The following is a 9,169-nucleotide window of genomic DNA, read 5'->3' on the forward strand; positions in this document are numbered from 1 at the left end:
TAGATAAGGGATGTAAATATAGTAAATTTTTTCTGTTTGTGCTAATGAAAGTTTTAAATTACACTGACTCCAATAGGTGTGATTGACTGCACAGAATTGGGGATGTACTTAAGTCCTTTTGTACATAAGACTTCCTTTACTACCCCGTGTGTGTTATGCCTCCAAAGCAAGTACCACTGATCTAAGTTATGCTGTTACTGCTGATTATGCTCATTCTTTTTTCCAGTTTCTCATGATTCAAATAGTTTTGAGAATTAAGGCATGTTTAACAGAGAAATAATTCTTTCTGAACAGCTGTTAATTACTAGGAAAGTATATAATAGCTGGAAACATTAGTTTGAGAATTCATGAAATGGGTAAAGACTATTCTGTTCTCATTATTTTGAAAATTCAGATAGTGTGATTTGGTCAGGCATCTTCTGTGAAAACATGCTTAAATTGTTAAAAGCTGTTATCTTAAAAATGTAATTTTAAATTAATTTATTAAAATTGAAGGAAAGTTGTATATGCTGGTAGTTGTATATGCTGCAGAGTATCAAAGAAAAAGGCTCAGGTGGTAAAGCAAAAGGTTACGAGGTCAATGCTGGACAATGGACCTTGGGGAAAGAGCGCATAGAATCGCTATGTCAAACCCCAAAACCCAAGACCATAAAAGAACTAAGGACCATTTTAGGGATGATGGGTTGGTGCAGATTATGGATTTATCATTATGGGATACTTGTGAAACCTCTGTATTTGCTCATTGCAAACGAGAACAGAGACCTCCAGTGTACAAAAGAAACCACACAGGCTTTTGATCAACTGAAAAAGGCCCTTATGTCCGCTCCAGCTCTAGGACTTCCAGATATGAGTAAACCATTCTTTCTCTTCTCCCGTGAGAAACAGGGAGTATCTCTGGGGATACTAGCACAGGACCTGGGCCCATATAGAAGGGCAGTTGCTTATCTCTCTAAGCAGCTGGATGCAGCAGCTGAAGGATGGCCAGGTTGCCTCAGAGTGGTTGCTGCCGTTGGTACTGAAAATTCAAGAAGCCTGCAAGTTCACCCTGGGCCAGAAAATTACTATGCTAGTGTCCCATACAGTATCTGCAGTACTGAAAACAAAGGGAGGCCATTGGCTTTCCCCACAATGGTTCCTGAAATATCAAGCTATCATGGCTGAGCAAGATGATGTAGAGATAGTGGTAACTAACATTGTCAACCCAGCCTCTTTTCTTAGTGGAAATCAAGGAGAGACAGTACATCACGACTGCCTGGAAACCATTGAAGCCACTTACTCCAGTCACTCAGATCTGAAGGATACTCCTTTGGACGATGCAGAAACCTGGTTCACAGATGGAAGCAGCTATGTCATCAATGGAAAGCGACATGCTGGGTATGCAGTTACTACATCCAGAGACCTAATTGAAAGAGATCCTTTACTAGCAGGTACTTCTGCACAAAAGGCAGAAATAATTGCTTAGAGTTATCGGAAGGGAAGAAAAGAAACATCTACAGAGATTCAAGATACGCATTTGAGGAGGTGCATGTTCATGGAGCAATCTGGAAAGAAAGAGGATTGTTAAACTCACAAGGGAAGAACATTAAACATGAACAAGAAATAATACAACTACTGGAAGCAGTCCGACTGCCTAAGAAGGTAGCAATCATGCACATTAAGGCACATCAGAAGGTGAGCTCAGAATTGGAAGAGGGAAATGAGCTGGTGGACAGAGGCAAAAGAAGCAGCAAAAGGTAAGGTGACAGTAGAAGAAGCCTTGATTCCCAATGGCCAAATCTCCCTAGAAGGTAAGCCAGTGTATAATTAAAAGGACAGAAGGCTAATTGAGGATCAAAAGGAAACATAATCAGGAGGGATGGGCTGTTACTGCAGAGGGAAAACTAATTATCCCCTCCCATTTACTACGGCCCTTAGTAAGAGAGGAACATCAGAAAACACACTGGGGAATTGACGCTTTGTATAGTTATTTGGTTGGAAAGATCACTGCCAGGAACTTATATGTCACTATCACTCAAGTGGCCCAGCAGTGTGAACTTTGCCTCCAGCCTAACACTAAGAATACCCCTAAACCAAAACTTGGCCAAATTGGAAAGGGCCATGGACCCGGCCAGCAGTGGCAAATTGATTTTTCAGAATTACCAAGAAAAGGGGGGTACCGATATTTGTTAGTACTAACAGATACCTTTTCAGGATAGCCAGAGGCTTTCCCCACCAGGACTGCCAAAGCCCAGGAGGTAATCAAGGTGCTGTTGCAAGAAATAATACCACACTTTGGAGTACCAGCCACAATATCCTCAGATAGGGGACCACATTTTATTTCAAAAATAGTACAACAGATCAGTCATCATCTGGGCATAGATTGGGAACTTCACATGCCATAACTGTCCCCAGTCAGATGGCCAAGTTGAGAAAATGAATCATTTGATCAAGCAACAAATTGTGAGACTAGGGCAAGAGGTTCATTTGCCTTGGCCCCAGTCCCTCACGTTAGCATTGCTGCAAATTCGGACTAAGCCCAGAACTAAAGAAAAGCTGAGCCCCTTTGAAATGCTTTACGGGAGACCATATGGTGTGCAAAAAGGGATATCCACTCAAATTGGGGAGGAAAGGTTGAATGCCTATATGGTGGCCTTAGGTAAACAACTCAGAAAAACTGAAAAACATGTGGCTGGAACTCAGAGCAGAGGGCTAGATGGACCAGTGCATGACATACAGCCTGGGGATTATGTGTATGTCAAGTCTTTTGCAGAGAAGACCTTAGAACCGCAGTGGGAAGGACCATTCCAAGTACTTCTCACCACTTTCTCTGCAATTAAGATCAAGGAACAGAACGCCTGGATTCACTGCTCTCGAGTGAAGAAAGCTCCAGAGACCCCTTTGACAGCAACACCAGGTGATAATGAATTGAAACTAAAACTCACTCAAACAAAATGAGTACATTTCGGTCAGGAATATTTAGTAATCTAGATTGCAGGAATTTAATCAAGAAAATTGTTTTGTTTGTAATCATAATTGCAATCCAAGAATTAGAAAAAATCTCTAGCCAGGACTATGCTGAGTGACCTTGGTCCCAAGCTTTTATTCAGTACACTGGATCCATGGGACAATATTCTGATATAAAAGATTTAAACCTATCAACTGTAGTCATGCATGAAAACCAAGTATATGGAAGGCAAGAATGGCAAAAACAAAGATTGTGGTCACTTCAAGGGACTATAGGAGAGGAAATTAGAATAGGATGTCAGATGATTAATGGAACCTCTTATAAGAAAGCAATCCAAATTAATGTTTCAACCATTCCTACAGACAAACACTGGGAGGTTTGTAGTCGTTCAAGTGAATTAGACTATTGGTATAACTTGACATTAGTGCAGACCATTGAGGTAGTTTGTCTTTGGACCCATGATACTGTTGGGCTCTCCTTCAAATTTAAAATGAATGCCACAACTGAGCCCATTACAACCTATGCCAGCACTCCAGCTCAAACCCAAATCATACCACCTAGGTTTGAACCTGAAATTTATGAAATTGGCCCATATGTAATAAGGAATACGGGCCAACAGCAATTGTTGTTTAATCCAGAATGGACTCTCAAGTGTGTTGAATTAGTAATGCAAACTAACATCTCTGAAATTCAACCAGCCTGCTCTTCTTTCCTAGAGACATCCTTTGAGGGTTGGACAACATGGTTGCAAGGGCAAGCATACACCAGGGGCAGAATGCAAAGGGATCTGACTGGAATATTAGGGAGAGGGCTGGGAGTTCTAAATTGAATTGATTCAGAAATATTAATGCATAAATTAGCCACTGCAACAAGTGATCTAACAAAATTAGAACAACCCCTACAGTCATCTTTGTTAGCATTGGGAACCAGTCAGTGGCAGGTTTCAAAAGTCTTACCAAGCTGGGAAAAAGCAGAGGACCAAGACCATAGGTTAATCATAGATGCACTTGCTATGGCTCAGAGTAATGTGTCTTTGGCTTTTAGCTGTATACAGGCACAATAATGGTTTCAATCAACAGCTGCCTTAATTATAAGAGAAGGAAATGAAGGAGCCTTTCCGATTGAAATTTGAAAAGCTGTCTGGGACAATGCTACTGATTTTGAAAAGAAATTTCAATCTTGCTGGACTTTGGTAATTTTTACCTATGGTCCTATTGCTAACATGGCTACTGCCTTTGTATCCCTAACATGGCTGTTTGCCTTTCACTATACGAAATGCCACAGTTTATGTCATTTTCCCCATTATAGCATTAGGATTAAATCATGAGAGATCAGTGCTTTATCCTTTGGAATACAGAACATGGGCATGGAGTGTGAATGAGAAATGGCAAACTGTGAATCTAGAATCCTGTGTTATCTGGGAACAACAAAGGTTTATTTGTGAAAGCAACACAATTGATGCTCAAGACATATGTCTTGATATTGAGCAAAGCGTTTGTCACTTTGAGATTCACCCAGATGCTAGTCAAAGAACCTTACTTGTATATATCGGTCAGGGCTGTGCATGTTTGAGGACTTTGTGTGCTTTTGTAGAAATAGACAAAGATAATGTAACTTTACTCAGTAATAATCATTCTAACTTTTGTATTTGTAATTTTGTAAAGATTGTTGGATGTGACTTTCTTTATTTAGCACCAGTTGTATCCCACCAGCTAATTAGGTCTAACCACACAATGCATCACAAGTTGTTACCTATACCTATTGGAATGAACCTCACCTTAGTCAGACAATTAACAAGGCATCAGGATCTTGTCAAAATTCTAAAAGATATTCAAGAAGCCAGGAAGAAAACTTTAATCACCATCCATCATGACACAAAAGAAGTAAACAAGGTCCTGCAAAGGATCAAACAAGACACGAGTCACAACTGGTGGGATTCACTTTTTGGATGGTCGCCGACTGCAACTGGGATTCTAAATACATTGTGTCACCCCACTATTGTTTTATTGATATTAGTTGGTATAAGTTTAGCACTGTCTTTTGTGATACTTCTCTGGAATTGGAAAATTCTGCAACGAGTAGCAATATTAACCTCTTTATCCTGAGTACATGGCAAAGCATTATGAGACATATCGTAGAGATTGGGAAAAAGAATTTCTGTACTAACTAAAAGAATTTACTGCCTTAAAAAAAGGGGGGGACTGAGATATGGGGTTAGGAATTAGAGGAGGTATTGATTAAAGATAGATATTTAGATGAAATATTGTTTAATATTTGCTGCATTTTACTGTGCTGCCTGTAAAGGGAAGACGGTATACGTGCGAGAGCAACATGAACGAATGCAAGGATGTGTGATAAGGGAAGGATGATGTTCATCAAAACAGGACAAAGTTACAAGGCTACCAAGATAACAAGGCTTGTCTGGACTCTCGAACCAGATTAAACCAACCTCACGGTTTGGACTGTGACCAAAGGATCAGTAAGCATGTGCAAGAAGATGGGGTGAGAAGGTCAACTTTGATGAAGACTACTTACTTCATCCCCCTGCGACCCCCAAAGACCCCCAAGACGACCACCAGAGACAAGTATGCAGGCGCAGGCGCAAGGGACTGATAAGATAATTACTATATGAAGCGGGACAAGGTGGAGCCAGGAAATAATTATGCATTGATGTATTGCAAAACCTAATGCATATGTAACATTTTACAGGATAAAAAAGAACTCTGAGAGTGAGTAAATGCGCATGCCTTTGCAGAGGTATCCCGCATGCATCTGGCCAAAAATACATACTTACTTTATAATTCACTTTGTCTTTGAGTTTTAGAGTCTTTCCACGTATCAGTGTGGATGAGCATGTGGTGGGAAAAATACTTTGCTCCTGGCGCTGTAATATTTTCTCTATTCAGTCTTCTGTTGTATTTTTTTAATAAGGTTTTAATCAACCTTTTAATTTTATTTTGAAATGAGTATCATTTCCTCACAATGGGGGTTCTCCCCAGGATTTACACCTCGCCCCAGTGACACTAGGCGTTTTCAAAAGGGGCGCCCCCCATCACAAATTTGGCAGAGTCTATCGGACTCTCCCAGTACCATCGGTGGTCACAGGTTGAAAGCCTGAAGACAACAGGAGGCTGCATAAAGAAAAGAGGGGAAGGGGGGGTGAGTACCATCCTCATAACTATTTTTGGCCAGATTTTTACTCCGCAATTCTGGTATATGAAATTGAGCTTCACACTAATACTATACTGGATCCGTCCTGGTCCCTTGAAGCGTCAGGATATTGGACGGTGGGAAGGGAAAGGGAAAGGCGGGACGCGTGGTGGGGAGGAAAGAGGGGATCCCGGAGAAGAGGACCCCGTGGCTGGCGGGATGTGTGAGATTGAAGTGTTTGTGAGGACTTGCGAGCGGGGGTAGCCCATCAGGGGGACAACATTTGTGCCAGGACAGGGACCCACGGCAGGATTCCCAGATAGCACACCAATGGGAGCCGGTGAGCTCCACGTGACACGGTGGGGTGCAGTGGCTCACATGGTGCTCAGATCGGGGGTGACCTCTGGGGCGCAGCCAGAACTATAATTTCCAGAGCCAGCCAAGATTGGACTGGAAGCAGGGTGACTGCTGAGGGGTTGCCCAGGAGTCAGTGCGGTGGTTTGCGCACCACCGACCTGAGGGGGCCAGGGATGGAGCCCCTGAGGCCGAGCCGAGTCGGGCCAAGGGTGGGACCACAGCCGCCAAGGCGAATTGGGCCAGGGGCAAGCCTTAGCCAAGCTGAGTGAGACGGGGCAGGAAGCAGAGTGCAACCGGGTTCCAGAGCATTGAACAGAGGAGGGGAGGAAGGGGAGGGACCAATCTGGTGATGCAGAAGCCCCTGGATCATAAGTATTTTTCTTACTTGACAAAAGAAAAGTACAGCTTTTTGGTTTTGTTTTTCCCCTCTCTCTTCCTTTTTCCTTCTCTTTCCTCCTTTCCTTGTTTCTTCCTTTCCCCCCCCCCCTTTTTTCATTTCCCTTCTAAGAGAGGCAGGCTCTGTCAGGAGGGCCCTTGGTTGGAGAAGTGGGATCTATCGAGAAGGCCTGTAGTTGGAAAGGTGGACTCAGTCAGGGGAGGGTCTGTGATCAGCAGGTCAGGATGGGACTATGAGCGAGTAGGGAATCCCCAAGGGGAGAAGTAGAAATTGAGGAGGTACCAATAGGTATACCTCTAGATAGCTCACTGGGAAGGAAACTAGCCCAGTGGAAATATGACCCCAATACCAGAGGTAAGGACAAACTCAAAGTGATTCAGTATTGCATGGTAGAATGGACCAAAGGGGAAATTAGGAGCGATCATGTATACTGGACGAGATGGATCAGACGAAGGATGGACATGGCAGGCATTAAACATCTGTGTAATAGCTAAGAAACCATTCAATCAGGAAGAGAGTGACTATGCTGCCTGCTGGGAGGGGGAGACTGTCAGAACCCAGGACATTCCTCTGGCTGCCCTGGAAGACTCGAGACCCTGGCAAGGGGCTCAGAGACCTTGGCATGGAGTCAAAACCACCTGTGTCTTTGATTTTAGCCCATGGAAAAAATTACCAACTTTGTGTGAAGATTTACAAGTCACAAGAGTTTGAGTAGAATAATAGCTAATTTGTCACAGGGTGAAAAAGTAGAATTTTGGGGTTTTAGAATGGGAGTTCAAGAGACAAGATGGAGGAATCTGGGTGTCCCCTGTCCTTCTTCTTTTTCTTCTTGTCCTCCATCTTCTGCTGTGATGGTGACAATTTTGGATTGGTTTAGAATAGAGACAGACTGTCTAACATAGGTGATAGGTATTGGAAAATTATTGTAAATAAAGTACATGTAGTTCTTAGTATAAAAAACTAACACTGCCCCAAGGGCTGTCAGTGTACCACAAACCAACCTGCCAGACAGACCTCAGCAGGTCGGAGAAAGAATGTATTAGATAAGAGAAAATAAACAACCTTGAAAACCAGAGCTGAGGAATCTTGACTTCTTCTTTGGTCACAGGGCTGGGAAAAAAGGCTCTTTAATACCTCGGGAGCCATTTCAGCAACACAAACCCCAAGAGGAGACCACACCCTCAAAGGTGAGGGTGTTTAAGGTATCAGAAAATAAATAAGGGGAGACGTTGGAGCACTTACCCCCTCCACCTCCACTAGCCCCAACAGCACCTCCCCTACCCCTTGATGGGCATAGCCAAAACACCCAAAACAGGGTGGCACAACGAGAGGAAAGCAGATCAGGGCATGGGAACCAAGCAGCGGGATTATATCCCCTGAGTGAAGTACCCCAGGGTGGGGAGGTGCAGGGAGAAATTTGATTTGTAACCATAACTCTCAGTTCCTCTGATGTGAGAATGTTCAAGAAATAATTAAAAGGATTACTAGAGGACCCCATTGGATTAGCAGAACAGTTAGACCAGTTTCTGGGGCCCAATATACATACATGGGAAGAAATGCAATCAGTAATGACCATGCTGTTCACACCAGAAGAAAGATGATCCGGGCAGCTGGGATACAGATATGGGAAAGGGAGCTTGTGCAAGGACCTCCAGGGCACCTGAAAGTGCCCACAGTGCACCCCAATCGGGACCACAACAGCAGTGAGGGAAGGCAAGACATGGAAGAGTATAGAGCATTAATTATAAGAGGCATCAAAGAAGTGACACCACAAAAACAAAATGCTCGTAAAGCTTTTGATGATCAGCAGAAGAAGGAAGATACCCCAACAGAGTGGCTAGAAAGATTGAAGATGAATATGAGGCAATATTCAGGGACTGACCCTGTTACAGTGGCTGGACAGATCTTACTAAAGATAAATTTTTTCACTTACACTTGGCCAGATATATGGAGAAAGTTAGAAAAGTTAGATGGTTGTCAAAAAAGGAGATTAGATGATCTTTTAAGTGAGGCACAGAAGGTGTATGTAAAGAGGGATGAAAAGGAGGCCAAGGCAAAGGCCAAGGTAATGGTAACTGCCATTAGAGAAGGAAACCAGCACGTAAAGAACAACCCATGTAGGGGGGAAGGGGACCCTCGAATTCAAAAAGATAGATGGACGGGAGATGCAGCTCCTTGGGACTGGACACAAAAAGGAGAGTTTGGGAGATGGGGGAACCTAGGACCAGTTTGCTTATACTGTAAAGAGAATGGGCATATCTGAAAGAATTGCCCCCAGCGGGAAAAGGACCTGAGGGTCTATGAGACTGAGCAAAAAGGAG

General features: G+C 43.2%; 1 long non-coding RNA gene across 2 annotated transcripts; it reads left to right on the top strand.

Moving 5' to 3' along the window:
• Window positions 1-542: 542 nt before the first annotated feature.
• On the top strand, window positions 543-5,749 carry LOC118701562 (uncharacterized). 2 transcript variants are annotated; one of them, XR_004982560.2, is made up of 3 exons: window positions 545-1,733; window positions 2,740-2,893; window positions 5,249-5,749. It is a non-coding gene; the product is annotated as an uncharacterized LOC118701562 (long non-coding RNA). The 2 variants fall into 2 exon arrangements; XR_004982559.2 differs by having other exon boundaries at window positions 543-2,893.
• The last annotated feature ends 3,420 nt before the right edge of the window (window positions 5,750-9,169 follow it).

The sequence above is a fragment of the Molothrus ater genome, chromosome W (genome assembly GCF_012460135.2).
Source record: "Molothrus ater isolate BHLD 08-10-18 breed brown headed cowbird chromosome W, BPBGC_Mater_1.1, whole genome shotgun sequence".
NCBI classification, from domain to species: domain Eukaryota; kingdom Metazoa; phylum Chordata; class Aves; order Passeriformes; family Icteridae; genus Molothrus; species Molothrus ater.